Consider the following 15929-nt stretch of genomic DNA (forward strand, 5'->3'; position numbering starts at 1 on the left):
ATCAACATACAAGTTAAACAACCACGGCGACATCACACATCCCTGTCTCAGCCCCACTCTCACCAGAAACCAATCGCTCACTTCATTTCCTATCCTAACACATGCTTTACTACCTTTGTGTAGAAACTTTTCACTGCTTGCAACAACCTTCCACCATAACCTCATCACATTCCACATTGCTTCCCTATCTCATAATTATACGTAAAATAAAAAAGGAAACATAAGAAAAGGAAGATGCTCACGAGAACAGAGAACTGACCAACCCAACGCTCAATAGCGTCCCTCCAACGTGCTGCCGTCTACCGGCGTAAACAAAAAACTACGATCGACGCTTCGAGAAAATTCAACTCGTATGATCTACGTCGGATGTTGGAGCATGACTTCGGGTGTCGAGACAAAAATTTTTGCGAATTTTACTTCAGGTGTTGGAACAATCGTATATAAAGAGTATATATTTCTCTTAGCTAAAAGGGTCATCCCAAAAACCCAATCAATTATGATCCTTAATTCATTATCAATTAAAAGAGTAATAAAATAAGGAAATGAAATAGCAGTTTCAATGTTAATTACCTTTTATTTCTCTGGTGCAAGGATAAATTAACAAAAATTAACTTATTACCCTCGATCCTGTATTTCCTTATTGCTAAAACAAACACATAAAAAATGAGAAATTAAAATAAATGAGAGAGCAAGAAACCCTGAACCAGCCTGTACAAATCCAGCATTCCTCAAAGAGAGAGAGAGAATTAATAGGTCCTATTATGCCAAAGCTCTACAGATTAAATCCCCCTTTACCCAAGTTAAGTTTAACGGATTCACTGGTTCTGATACATACAGTACATACTCATAAGCTAAATAAACTAAAGTAAGCTCTCAGCTCAGGTAATCTGAAAAAAAGAATTAATAATGATGTTATAAGGAAAGAAAGAATGAAAAGAAACTCTACTCTACCTCTTGTCTGTCAACCCAACATATACAGGAAGCAGAGGGAAACTTATTCTTCCCCCTATCATTTAACAAATAGATGTGAACCCAACCCTTCCCTACTATGGGAAAGTAAGAACATTGGCAACACATTTTCAAGAAGAGACCATAAAGAATTATAAGGAAAGATTTGGAGAGGAAAAGTATTCAGTGAAAGAAAAATACTGAGACTGAACCAAGAAAGTGAGGAAATAAGAATGGATAAGGAAAAAATGATGAGGAAGATTAGGAATGACCGTATTTTATTAGCGGTTGGAATATTTTTTTTATAGAAAATATCATGGTATTTTTAAAAGAATTTCATGTGCTTTTTCCCTTGTTATTTCCAAGCTTGTAGTTTCAATCCCAATGTGCCAAGTGTGTTAGTTAATTTGGGCTTATATAATTCCATGACATTAAGGAAGACTTCTATAAGAATGTGAAATGTGGGTAAAAATAATTCAGTTAATCTATCCCTCTCTCATATTGCCTTGAAAAGAATTTTTTTCACCATACAGTATCTCTCATTTACAAACTCGATTATTAGAGAAATTTGTGATTATGAATTGTACAAAAGGGACTATATATTATTGGATTTTGTGAGTTTTCTTTCGTGATTTTACACACACGCACACAGTGTATGTGTCTATCACATTTTTTCATTGCATATTTCAGTAAGATTTTAATTACCAATAAACCATAAGATCTACAACTCTCAAAACGACAGAGAACTTGATGCATAGCATGTTTAAACAGAGTACAATGTTAGTAAGTTTAGCATAAAGTTTAAATGAAATGAAGTACTGTACTACATAACTCAAAATAGTGTAGCTTTTGAAATGGAAACTATTCTGAGTTTTATAAATATTCTACTTAACACTACTTATTTCCATTACTTCTGTGAAATATAATAAAATTACTAACTACTACTGTACTAAAGTTTAAAAATAAACCTTTTGAATAAGCACAATGTTATGTGAAAAATCTAATCCCGCTCATATAAAAACACTACCATATTTAAATAAACTTTCATAGTTCAGACTCTACTCTTTTCCTTTGCCTGCTCTATATGAACTGCATTATTATTCTAACTACTGCATAACCATCTTTATGGTCAAACAAGACAATACACTTATCAAGAAGTTACTATATCTTGAGTCATCATTCCCATTTATTGTTTGCCATTATCTTATCACCAACAGTAGTTACAAAACAATGAGGGAAACACAAGTAGAATTCTAAAACTACAATTAAGTGTTACCCAAGACTACCAAAAATTAAAATTTGAAGGAATATCTACTGTATTATTTTTCGTAATTTACACTTAAGGTTTCATGAACTGACTATACTCTAAACATGTCCTATCTACATATTTTAAGAAGTAAAAAAAAAAATAATTAGCTATCACAGCCACTTTTTATAAGATTTTAAAACCGATGTAACATTCTGCAGGACCCTTGGTATTGAATTTTGTGTGAATGCTATACTTGCTGCCTCCTGGTGATATTCAGCAAACTGCAGCTGATTAACAGCTGAGATGAATAGCTGATTATTTCTCGATTCAATCTGCAAAAATAATGTATTTTTAATAATGAAATAAATTTTTACTGTACAGTATACTCATCTGATTTTCAGGCTGCTTCCTTCTTGAAGCTTGGCCCATATCAATATTATCCCTAAAATAATTATATATTTCAATTTTTCTTTCCTTCAATAGGCTTAGGCCCCTATCTCAGTAATGAGACAAACTAGTGACCAATGGCAATAAACTTGGTGCATGTAGGCAACTCCTTCCTTCGTCTCTCAGTCTTAACATTGAAACTAATATTTTATCCTCTTGACATCATTAGTCAGTGGGGAGGAGGGTGGGCATGGATATGAATATCACGTGAGTATTGAAATAAACTTTATTATTAGAATCCCATTTATTTCTATAAATCTTACGATGTTCAAATTGCTTTACTCCCACACACTGATGGATGTGGGTAGTTGAAGGGAAGGTGTCGGAAATTTAAAGTCTTAAAATAATAATTTTATACTCCAGGCTCGCCACTTGGTTCCATATTTTGCTACTAAACCATTTCAAACTAATGTCTGCTATAACTTGATTCTCTAGATTGTGTTCATAAATACATATTCATTACCTAACTAGTTATTGAAAACTTTACTAAATATGGTTTATTCCAAATAGAAAAAACAAACCTGAAATTAATAAAAGCTAAAAGAACACTATCTTTTAATAAACTAGTTCCTTAGCAGCTACAACATTACCTAAGCCCAGCAACACTGATAAGGTAACCAAGAATCTTTAAGATGCAGGTAATGTTCAACAAATACCAATTTCGGTTTGCCACTGTGCTACTGCTATAAATCATTCCAACGAAAGATTCCTACAAAAATTTAGCTGTTTAGCTGTGTTTTCACTATTGTGAACCATTACCAAGTATTTCATCACCAGGAAGGAAGTGCTGTTTTTGGGCAAAAGACTATTTGAGAACCTAATTCTACAAAATAAATTAGGATTATTACCTTTAATGTCTGCAGCCTTGGCTAAATGATACTCCACACTCTCTCAGACAAAGAAATTCATCCTCTGATGGAACCCTAAATTTCTTTCAAGAGGGAATTTGAAAGAACTCTGGCTAAAGAGATAAAATCAACGTATGTCCTCCAAACCCTTCCTTATGAGAAAGAGCTTGTAGTTAAGTACTGTAATGCATTTAGCCAATGCCAATGCCAAAGGGAAAAGAGTTTTAGCTGTGAGGTTTTTAATAGGAAGATTTTCCAAAGGTTCAAAATGTAAACCTTTTAAATACAGTAATACTACAACAGATTCTACAAAGTTCCTTTGACTACAGGAGATTTCTCAATATTAAAATACTTTACCTAAATTAGGTATTAGGTTGGCTAGGGCACCAGTCACCCGTTGAGACACTACCGTTAGAAAATTATGGGGTCTTCACTCTGGTTATGATTCATATTCCCTTTGCTTACACACACATACATGAACACACACACCGAATAGGCTGACCTATTCTTTACATATTCTCCTCTGTCCTTAGACACCTGACAACACTAAGATTAACAATTATTCTTCCCCCTAGGGGTTATGGCACTGTAATTATTCAGTGGCTACTTTCCTCTTGGAAGGGTAGAAGGGACTCTTTAGCTACGGTAAACAGATCGTCTAAGAGAAGGACACTCCAAAATCAAACTATTTTTCTCTAGTCTTGGGTAGTGCCATACCCTCTGTACCATGGTCTTTCACTGTCTTGGGTCAGAGTTCTCTTGCTTGAGAGTACAGTACATTTATTCTAGCGATATACTCTTCGTACATCAAACATGTTATCATATGTTTCCATACCCTTTCGGTGGCAACGTAACACAGGCTTGAATTCTCCTCTTCTGTTACGCTTTCTTTTTTTCCTGCATAACAGAACCACATTCATGGCATGGATCTGCTTCTTGAACTGTATCCAAGAGATTGTGCTCTCTTAAAAAGGCGAGTGCTGCTTCTTCTGTCAGAATGACTCTTCTATAAAACTCCTTCAGCAACATGTTTAGTACCCTCAATCGATGATATCTCTTTGAGGCCGAGGGAAAAACTGATGTAGGAGTTGTTGTTGTAGATTACAGCCAACAGTTCTCGTTGGCACGGGCCATTCCCTTGGTCGACCAGTAGCGCGATTTAGGAGCTCCATTTGCTTCCTTTTATATGGGCAGGTCACGTTTTTGATGGATTTGGGCAGTTCACATGTTCGATGGTTAGGTGCGGGGCTCCGGGACGCTGGTCACGCGGTAGACCTCACCCTCCACCTGGGTAGGCGACATATGGCGGTAGACCTCACGCTATAGTAGCACCCTTATTTCTCTTCCTCTTTTTTTAAAGTCTTTATAGTTTATATAGGAAATATTTATTTCAATATTGTTACTGTTCTCAAAATAGTTTATTTTTTGTTTCCTTTCCTCACTGGGCTATTTCCCCTGTTGGAGTGCCTGGGCTTATAGCATCCTGCTTTTCCAACTAGTGTTGTAGCTTAACAAGTAATAATAATAATAATAATAATACAACCAGAATAATACCTGAAATGGATAAATCCAACCCAAAATGCTTGAGTACAGAGTTAATCATTGATCTATGATCCTTAATAGCTGAAAAGGACAGTTTCTTTTATAAAAAAAAAGGAAAAAAATTAACAATATTATCCAAACGAGTCCTAGTTACAGAAACATCGTTTTTTTACTTGCACAAATCAAAATAAACATTCCCCTGCCTTTGATAAGGCTTATTAGTAGACTGCCTTTTGGAGCCTAAGACAGACAATCTAAAGGGCCTCTAAAACTCTATGTCTCCGAGAATACAGTGGAGAGTTCCCATGGGGTTTGATGTACATATGGGTTTGGATGCATTGCCCATGAAAGAAGTTGTCTGAGAACATTGGTTTTGAGTGGCAAACTCCTCAGACACTCCATTAATCAGTAAACCCATCCCACCTTTTTGAGACTAATAAGAAACTACCAGAGTCACCCTACTGTTTGTAGGTACCCTAAACTTGTTTATCACCTGTCAATACATGGTGATTGGTGGAAAGTCGTACAATTCTAAAATTTACCAGTGCTGTAACATGGCATCTACTCTCCATGCTAAAGGATCCAGAACTGGCGAACAAACCACCTCTACGTTCTTTTTAGACACATAGCAAACATGTCTACGCTCAGTCATCCCCACCAATTTGAAATCTGTAAACATACTTCAGGCAGTATCTCCACTTAAAATCATCACCCATATCATCCTAATACCAGAGACTCCTGCTCCTGAAGGGCTTTCAACACCGCACCGCTAGAAGTTCCAGTCAATTGATATGAAGAGTTTTCAAAAAGTATGTAAGACTTGATGAATGCCTAAATTTATTTTCATTAAACCAATGTTATGTTAAGAATGCAAGGAAGGTAATGGTTCTATCATTATATCAATGAGAGGAAAACAAAAATGCCTTTAATCACAGATTATTAAATTCTGCCCAGAGTGAAATGTTTGAAACCCCAATTGATTGCACACTTACTGACCAAGAGTTTGTGAACCTTTAATGGTCAAGCTTCACCCATCGAATTGCAGTTTTGCTGGTAGAAACAGAGTGAAAGATGTGCAAATACCTATGCTTAATTTTTCTAAGATCCAATAAGGCATATATAGGATATTAATTTTCAACCACCAACATATTGAACCAATAGATGAAATAGTAATAATGATGTAGAAAGAAAGAATTCATTATAAGGAACAATTTTTCAACATAGACGGTTTAATCGTTCAAATAGTTTGGAGCATAAGCAACATGGATTACTTGAAGGTTTGTCTTCCAAAAATGCTGCAGCTACTGTACCTAAAAAGGTATATGTCTTGACTTGTGAATGAAATTAAACCATTAATAAAATTCTGTGATCACCTTACCAAACTAGATAAAACAAATCTTAATAATATTCAGAAGACACTAAATTTCTATTTGACCATTCAACTACACAGTGAACAGGAGAGGTGATGTGTAGTAAAAAACCATCTATTATGTTGAAGATAAAAATTTAATAGGAAAAATGCAAAAACACACTAAAAATTAACAAACCAAATATAATAATTGACACTCTACAAGGAATAATAAGAACAGCGCTGTAAACTAAATACTTCACTCTCCCCTAGTATATAGGTAGAGTGAGTTTCTGGACCACCAGATGCATAGTCCTGTCCGAGAACAGGGACTCTCTGATACTCGGTAATTCTAGAAGAGTAGGATAGTTAAGGAGAGGAAAATTTAAATTTCTTCTTCAAAAGATAAAAAAATAATCTGTGTAGATATAAGCAATATGACCTAGAAGTAAAATTTGTCTTTAGCTATGGTAAGCAGCTCTTCTAGGAGAAGGACACTCCAAAATCAAACCATTGTTTTCTAATCTTGGGTAGTGCTGCCATAGCCTCTGTACCATAGTCTTCCACTGTCAGGTTAAGAGTTCTTTTGCTTGAGGGTACACTCGGGTATACTATTCTATCTTATTTATCTTCCTCTTGTTTTTATAGTTTATATAGGAGATATTTATTTTAATGTTATCGTTCTTAAAATATTTAATTGTTCCTAGTTTCCTCAACAAGCTATTTTCCCTCATGGAGCCCCTAGGCTAGGGCATCCTGCTCTTCCAACTAGGGCTGTAGCTTAGCATTAATAATAATAATAATAATAATAATAATAATAATAATAATAATAATAAATAATTAACTCTTTCTTCCCTAATACTACGAAATGTTTAATAATGAATGTAACTTACCAACATAAAGGCTAGCCCAATCTGCAATACCTATACTAGTCTGGAAGAGTACTGAAGTAACTACTAGTATTAAAGACTTGTATGGACTAAAGACAAGTCTAGGTACCTAGAAGAGTTTAGCCTATGATTTGCTAATTATAATATTCAAAACAGGTCTGAGCAGAAGATGAATTTTCAATTTTCAATATTTAACTTAGCCGGTGATTTTATAGCTGCAACTCTGTTGCCCGACAGACAACTCTACGGTAAAAACTCGCCAGCGATCGCTACACAGGTTGCGGGTGTGCCCAACAGCGCCATCTGTCGTCCAGATACCCAGTACTCAATGTAAACAAAGACTCAATTTTCTCTCTGTCGAGCTATCGACAAGACGTACTTACTCGCTGTTGCTAAACTGGAGTTTTTTCACAACTAATTGGTGAAGTACTTTATTCTAGTTTTGAGCTTTCGCTATGCAGGTGTTTTATCTTCATCTTAAATCTTGAATTCGTTTTGGATAGATTTAATTATGGTGACAAAGAGAGTATGGACTTTCTTTCACTTTTAAATGGCCGACCCTTCCCTTAGACGGAAGTGTGTTTAGGCTTTTAGTAATTATATCACGTTCTAGATTTTCCTCTATATATTTTATATCTCTCCGCCTTTATTAGGCCTCTTCGATTAACTTTCCATTTATTATAAACATATAAAAATAATTTTAATGTTTTGTTTATATAGACCTTTCCTGAGAGTAGGCGGTCCTAACTTGGAAACCGAAGTTAATCAACGTTAAGCCCTTTATATCGTAATTAGCTTTTAAAGAGCTAAGGATTTAAAACTTTTTAAATGTAATATTTTATGAAAGAATTTCTTTGATAGTCTTCGTACTGTTTTCAAAGATGAACTAACGTTTAGTTTATTTATGCTACGCAGTTGTTGACGTTCAGGACGTTCAACATGCGCTCTATCGTTACGATAGAGAGAGAGAGTGTATCACGGTTTCACTTTGCAGTAAGAGTAAATCGATTCTGACGTTTTGTTCATTCTTTCTTAGCTTAAATGTTTTAAATTCTATTTTAAAGGAACTTTTTATTTGAAAAACCTTTCAGTCTTTTCCTTTAGTCAAATGACATGTTTTTTTGACGAAATATAATTGGGCTCTTCTCTTAGGTGCGAAATCAAGAGAGAAAGAGAGAGAGAGATAGAGACGGAGGGAGAGAGAGGAGAGAAAACGTTCCGTTCAAGCGGGTAACGTTGTTCTCGAGTTACTCTCGTCCCTAGTCGCTGTACGGGGAGGAAGGATAAAACGTTTTAGTTTTTTATTCTCGTCCCCAGGCTATGTGCGGTGAGAGATTGAAAACGTAGTTATATGAACTAGTGTTTAGTCTCTTTCCCAGCCACTGATTTTTTTATCTTAAAATATGTTTTCTGTTTTTTGCTGGTATTAATGAGCTTGCATTATACGACTGATTTCGCAATTACTACCTTTTAATGAAGGGTAGAATTGCGTGTTTCAGGTAGAAATCAGTAAAAGTATTCGATTTCAGTGAAATAAGTGCAAAACAGAAAATCAAAGTGATAAAGTGATATGCGCAAAGTGTTACAGTGTTGCGTCCGAGGGTTCGTCTGTTCGTGCCTGTCGTTCACCTAATCCGGGACCTCTTGCATGCTCCCAAGCCCAGGGGAGAAGTAATGTCAAACGACTTATGGGTTCGAGAGGCCTTGATCAACGAACAGACGTTTTCCCTCTATGGTATCGGGTGTATCTTACCAAGATCTCCCCTACCATAAGACGAGAGAGACGTTTTTCTCCTCGTCATCCGAAGGCTTTTCGCATAAGAAACCTGTCACAAGGTTTCGAAGCCCTTAAGCGAAAGTCAGTCCTTTCAGGACAGGTCCAGCGTCCTGGTTACAACCATTAGGACAGCTCTGACTCTATGCAGTCATCGGATAACTGCTCGCCGCCTAACAAAAGCGTAACACAGACTCCGAGAGTCTTTTTTTGTAGGCAAAGTGTTGCGGTCACAGACGTTACCCTCGTCTCTTACCACAACCATTTCCGTTGATCCTTAATGGGTTGTATGGCAAGACATGCAGTATATGCTTGCCTCCCTTATGGAAGACTATTCTGCCGATTAGTCCGTTGAGTCTAGCCGATTATCTCATCGATATCCTGGCTTTCAGCCAACCTAACGTTCCTTTGTGCTTACTGTTGACGTTGGCGTAGCTTAGTCACGTCAGTCAGGTTGTTTAGAACCACACTCGATACGGTCTCGTGTGGTTTTTCAGCCGCATTTGGACGTTAGGCCACTTGCTGAGGCTCCTGTTGACGTTCAAGACGTTCATTAACAATCGGAGTTGACTTGTTTTGACGCTGTGCGTCAACCTCCGCATTGTAGAGTTGTTTTGACTGCTCAGTGTAGGCAGTCAAAACAGTCTCGAGTGGACGCTGTGCGTCCTCACGCACCTGTTGTGGTTGACAGTTCAGTTGTTGACAGTTCACAGACTGTCAAGCAGTTACATGACGTTGCGTTCTGGTCCGCTACTAATGCACCAGTGAGTGTGGACTCTGCTTGTAAAGCATTGCCACCACGGTAGGTCTCTCCCTTGCTTGAGACTCAGCTTTTATCGGACAAGGTTCCTGTAGATGAGGAAGTTGCTGTTCCCCCTCCTACTGATATTCCCTTGAGGACTCTGTCAGATGGAGAGGAGCCTAAAGCTGCTTAGCCTCCTATGGACTTTAATTAAATCATGATGATTTTTTTAAGGATCTTTGTCCGGATCTTTTTGTAACTGCTGCTCCTCGTTCGCCTAAACGTCAGAGCTTACACTAGGCCTAGCTACTTCGAAGCCGTTGTTTTTAAGCTAGTGCTCTCTCGCTCTCCTAGAGAGCTTTACGTTGGCTAGGCGACTGGTTTTTCACCAGGAGGAGTTTGGGGGATACAGCCTTTGCTTTCCCTTCTTTTAAACTGGTTTATAGAGCGAGAGTCTGATATGACAAGAGAGAAGTTCTCAGCTTGGGAGTTCATGCCTCTGCCCAGATAGACTTCTCAATTCTCGTAGACTCTCCCTGGCGCCTGGCCAGGAGACGCTCCAAGTTGTTTACAGGTCAACTTCACAGCTGTTTTCGAGCCTTTGAAGTTTTGCTGTACAATTATGTCACGCATAACAAGGCTTTCAGGGATGGTAAACGGTACCGCCTCAGTCGCTAACCCCGTCTGTTGCCACACCTGCTCCCGTAGACCCTAAATGGGCTTTGCTGCAAGACATGCAGTCCAAGCTTGCGTCCTTGATAGAGGACTTTAATGTGGAGAAGGTTGCTACCGAACCTTCTGGCCAACAACCTTCCAACCGGTCGGTTGTGCGCCCTGTTGACGCTGAGGTAACCTACTCGCGTCTGCCAGTTGAGGTGGTTCCTCCACCGATGCGACCCAGTGTGGGCTGCCAGCCGCACGTTGACGTTAAGCGACGCTCGGAGGTGGTTGTTGACGTTCAGGACGTTCAACAACCAGCAGAGGTGACTTGTTTTGACGCAGTGCGTCAACCTCAGCAACCCGGTAGGGTGTTGACTGCACAACCCAGACGGTCTAGACAGTCTCGGGTTGACGCTGTGCTTCCTCGCGCACCCATGGTTGTTGACAGTTCACAGACTGTGCAGCAGTTCCATGATATTGCGTCCGGCTCCATTACGCATCCACCAGTGCGACCGGACTCAGCAAGCCAGACGTTGCCCACTCCGTTGCCGTTTCCTCATCAGTTTTCGGATGAGGAACCCTCTGATGAGGACGTTGCTGAACAACAAGACGATCAGCCCCCAGAATAGATCAAGCCCTGCTATCCATCCAGAAGATGCTGAAGAAGGAACGCTGCTCAGTCAGGCTGTGGATGAGTCTGGTAGGGACGCTGTCATCCGTGGAACAATTTGTGTCACTAGGAAGACTACACCTCCGTCCTCTTCAATACCATCTAGCTTTTCACTGGAAAAAGGACAAGACGCTAGAAGCGGTCTCGATCCCGGTTTCCGAAAAGATAAAGTCTTGTCTGACTTGGTGGAAGGATAATATCAACCTAAGAGAGGGTCTTCCCCTGGCTGTTCAGACTCCCAACCACGTTCTCTTCTCGGACGCATCGGACGTGGGCTGGGGCGCGACACTAGACGGTCGGGAATGCTCAAGACTGTGGAACTCGAGTCAGAGGAGCATGCATATCAACTGCAAGGAGCTGTCGGCAGTACATCTGGCCTTGAAAAGCTTCAAGTCTCTCCTTCGAGGCAAAGTGGTGGAAGTTAACTCGGACATCACCACGGCCTTGGCGTACATCTCCAAACAAGGAGGTACCCACTCACTGACGTTGTACGAGATCACAAGGGACCTGCTCATCTGGTCAAAAGGTCAAGACATCTCCCTAGTAACGAGGTTCATCCAAGGCGACTTGAACGTCATAGCAGATTGTCTCAGTCGGAAAGGGCAAGTAATTCCAACCGAATGGACCCTCCACAAGGATGTGTGCAAGAGACTTTGGGCCACTTGGGGTAAAACCATCCATAGATCTCTTTGCAACCTCGCTGACCAAGAGGCTTCCAATCTATTGCTCTCCAGTCCCGGACCCAGCAGCAATACATATAGATGCTTTCCTCCTAGATTGGTCACATCTGGATCTCTACGCATTCCCACCGTTCAAGCTTGTCAACAAGGTACTGCAGAAGTTCGCCTCTCACGAAGGGACAAGGTTGACGTTAGTTGCTTCCCTCTGGCCCGCGAGAGAATGGTTCACCGAGATACTTCGATGGTTAAGTAGACGTTCCCAGTAGTCTTCCTCTAAGGGTAGACCTTCTACGTCAGCCACACGTAAAGAAGGTACTCCAAAGCCTCCACGCTCTTCGTCTGACTGCCTTCAGACTATCGAAAGACTCTCGAGAGCTAGAGGTTTTTCGAAGGAAGCAGCCAGTGCGATTGCTAGAGCAAGGAGAGCTTCTTCCATTAGAGTCTACCAATCGAAGTGGGAAGTCTTCCGAGACTGGTGCAAGTCAGTTTCTGTATCCTCGACCAGTACCTCTGTAGCTCAAATAGCTGTTTTTCTCTTATACCTGAGAAAAGGACGATCCCTTTCAGCTCCCACTATCAAGGGCTACAGAAGCATGTTGGCATCGGTCTTCTGGCATAGAGGCTTAGATCTTTCCAAACATAAAGATCTGCAAGACCTCCTTAAGTCTTTTGAGACCACCAAGGAGCGTCGTTTGGCTACCCCTGGATGGAATTTAGACGTGGTACTAAGATTCTTCATATCAGACAGGTTGGAGCCGTTACAATCAGCCTCCCTGAAAGATCTCACTCTTAAGACTCTTTTCCTGGTATGCTTAGCCTCGGCTAAAAGAGTCAGTGAGATTCATGCCTTCAGCAAGAACATAGGATTTTCGTCAGAAAAAGCCACTTGTTCGCTACAACTTGGTTTTCTAGCCAAAAATGAGCTGCCTTCTCGGCCTTGGCCTAAATCTTTCGATATTCCCAGCTTATCGGAGATCGTAGGCAATGAACTAGAAAGAGTCTTATGCCCTGTTAGAGCTCTTAAGTTCTATTTAGATCGTACTAAACCTTTACAAGGCCAATCTGAAGCTTTATGGTGTTCAGTTAAGAAACCATCCTTGCCTTTGTCAAAGAATGCTTGGTCAGACTTTATTAGATTGTTTATACGAGAAGCTCATTCACATCTGAGTGAGGAAGACCGATCTTTGCTTAAGGTGAAGACGCACAAAGTTAGAGCTGTAACAACTTCCGTGGCCTTTAAGCAAAATATATCTCTGCAAAGTATAATGGACGCAACCTATTGGAGAAGCAAGTCAGTGTTCGCGTCATTTTACTTGAAAGATGTCCAGTCTCTTTACAAGAACTGCTACACACTGGGACCATTCGTAGCAGCGAGTGCAGTAGTGGGTGAGGGCTCAACCACTACAATTCCCTAATTCCATACCCTTTTAATCTTTCTCTTGAAATGTTTTTATTGTTGTTTTTTGGGTTGTCCGGAAGGCTAAGAAGCCTTTCGCATCCTGGTTGATTTGGCGGGTGGTCAAAGTCATTTCTTGAGAGCGCCTAGATTAGGGGTTTTGATGAGGTCCTGTTGTATGGGTTGCAACCCTTGATACTTCAGATCCTAGGGGTCGATCAGCATCCTAAGAGGATCGCGAGGCTTCATAAGGAAGACGTACTTAAAAGGCAGAGAAATTGTTCAAGTCGACTTCCTTACCAGGTACCTATTTATTTTGTTTTTGTTATTTTGATAACTTCTAAAATGAAATAAAAACTCTTAGCTCATAAAAGTGTAAACATATATTGCTGGTCTCTACCCACCCCCCTGGGTGTGAATCAGCTATATAATCACCGGCTAAGTTAAATATTGAAAAATGTTATTTTGATAATAAAATAAATTTTTGAATATACTTACCCGGTGATTATAAATTAAAGGACCCTCCCTTCCTCCCCAATAGAGACGCAGTGGGACGAGGAGAAAATTGAGTCTTTGTTTACATTGAGTACTGGGTATCTGGACGACAGATGGCGCTGTTGGGCACACCCGCAACCTGTGTAGCGATCGCTGGCGAGTTGCAGCTATATAATCACCGGGTAAGTATATTAAAAAATTTATTTTATTATCAAAATAACATTTTACTCAATATACTACTACAATAACACTTTATTATTTATATTTTCCAGTCATTCAGAATGCCATTGCTCCAAGGCTAAGATAATTGGGAATTTTCCTGTGGTATATAGAATATGAGGTTTGTATCTTGTAAGAACATGCATTTTATGCGAACATACCAAATGCGTGATGAGGGGTCCGTAGAGCGGTGTTGGTACTACCGATGCTAAAAGTTCTCTCTCAATGATACTATTCAGTAATTCTCCATCATAATCTGAATCAACAACCTAGAATAGAATCATGAGATTATATTTGGTCTAGTTTCTATATGAAATAAATATTTAATGTTAAGCAACATCATATTTTTCCTAGAATATCCAAGATACCATAAACAATTCCTGCACTGTATTAAACAACATTTTCATCATTAAATTCATTATATTATTCTTGCCTACTTTACAATTTCATCCTAATTAAATCACAATTTGAAAAAGCTTTGAAATTAGCTACCCAATTGGTACATTAATGGCAAGAGTTTCAAAGTTCCAAAGCATCATCTAGATGACTACAGCAACTTTAAAAAATAATGAAATATCCATCAATTCAGGAAAATCTAAATGAACTGGTAATTTTAAAGCTTTCATCAATAGATCTCGAGTTATGTAATTTTCCAGTCGATTTTTTAATTTTTCCATTAACATTACAGGGGTGTTTGAAGGAATATTTGTTTAATATTTGAATTTGTTTACTTTGAAAGTTTTTAGAAGCTTCAAATCTAGAGTTTTAAAATTGATAGTGTAGTACATTATCATGTGGGAATCAAATTCTCAAAGCACAATGTGTCTCATCAGGAAAAAAACAAAATACTCTGTCATTAAAATATAACAAGTAGGTTGCTATTAAAATTTTTCAGTATCCTTTATGCCGAGTGTTATTGCACCAAGGCCAGATGATTTCACAATATCCAGCAACACATTACAAATAGTTACTAGTAGAAATAGGACATCCTACCAAAAACATGGAAATATGTCAATGTTTCCCAAGATATAGTATATGTAAAATTTCTTTAGAATTTATCACAATTGCTCCCAGTCTTAAAAATATCATCATTGCCATCATCATAAATAAAATCATTATTGTTATACTGCATTGTATTAGCTAACATTATCTTAACTTCTGTGTTAACTAACTTGATACATTTTTTATCATAAATATTCTTTTCCTCTACACTACTATTTTTAAAAATCTAGCACACTTGGGTCAGCAGACTTTCTCATACCTATTGTTTCATTATTATGAATAATCTTCATTTAGTTTATATCTTCAATAACATTAACAGTTTAGAAAATATAGCTTAAAAATTGGCAACAGAATAGGACAATGATTCAATCTTTAAACTTCCAAAGCGCCACCTACATCACAGCAATGTTTACCATGAAACCCATGAATCAATTCCTTTAAAATACTTTTAATGACCTTTGCAAGCTGAATTTATGCCTTTAAAGTCACAAACATTCTAGCTGTCTATACGTAGATTTAAAAATATTTAACGAGTAAAAATATAACAATTTTGTCAAAGTCTACCTAACCTTCAATGGATTTCTACACTTACATACATACATATATACATACATACATACATACTATATATATATATATATATATATATATATATATATATGTATATATATATATATATATATATATATATATATATATATATATATAAATATATATATATACATATATATATATATATATATATATATAAATATATATATATATATATATATATATATATATATATATATATATACATATATATATATATATATATATATATATATATATATATATATATATATATAAATATATACATAAATACATACATATATATCTATCTATCTATATACCAAGGCACTTCCCCAAATTTTGGGGGGTAGTCGACATCAAACAAATGAAAAAAAAAGGGGACCTTTCCTCTCTACGCTCTTCCCAGCCTGACGAGGGACTCAACCGAGTTTGGCTGGTACTGCTAG

At 38.1% G+C, this 15929-nt stretch overlaps 1 long non-coding RNA gene across 1 annotated transcript in view; it reads right to left on the reverse strand.

Moving 5' to 3' along the window:
- Window positions 1-554: 554 nt before the first annotated feature.
- LOC137654344 (uncharacterized) overlaps window positions 555-15929 on the reverse strand; it is a 16738-nt gene continuing 1363 nt past the window's right edge. The window contains exons 2-3 of the long non-coding RNA XR_011046600.1: window positions 14070-14177; window positions 555-2529 (exon numbers count right to left, since the gene is read on the reverse strand). This is a non-coding gene — a long non-coding RNA (uncharacterized lncRNA). The remainder of the gene's footprint in view (window positions 2530-14069; window positions 14178-15929) is intronic.

This window comes from Palaemon carinicauda, chromosome 15 (genome assembly GCF_036898095.1).
Source record: "Palaemon carinicauda isolate YSFRI2023 chromosome 15, ASM3689809v2, whole genome shotgun sequence".
Classification (NCBI taxonomy): Eukaryota; Metazoa; Arthropoda; class Malacostraca; order Decapoda; family Palaemonidae; genus Palaemon; species Palaemon carinicauda.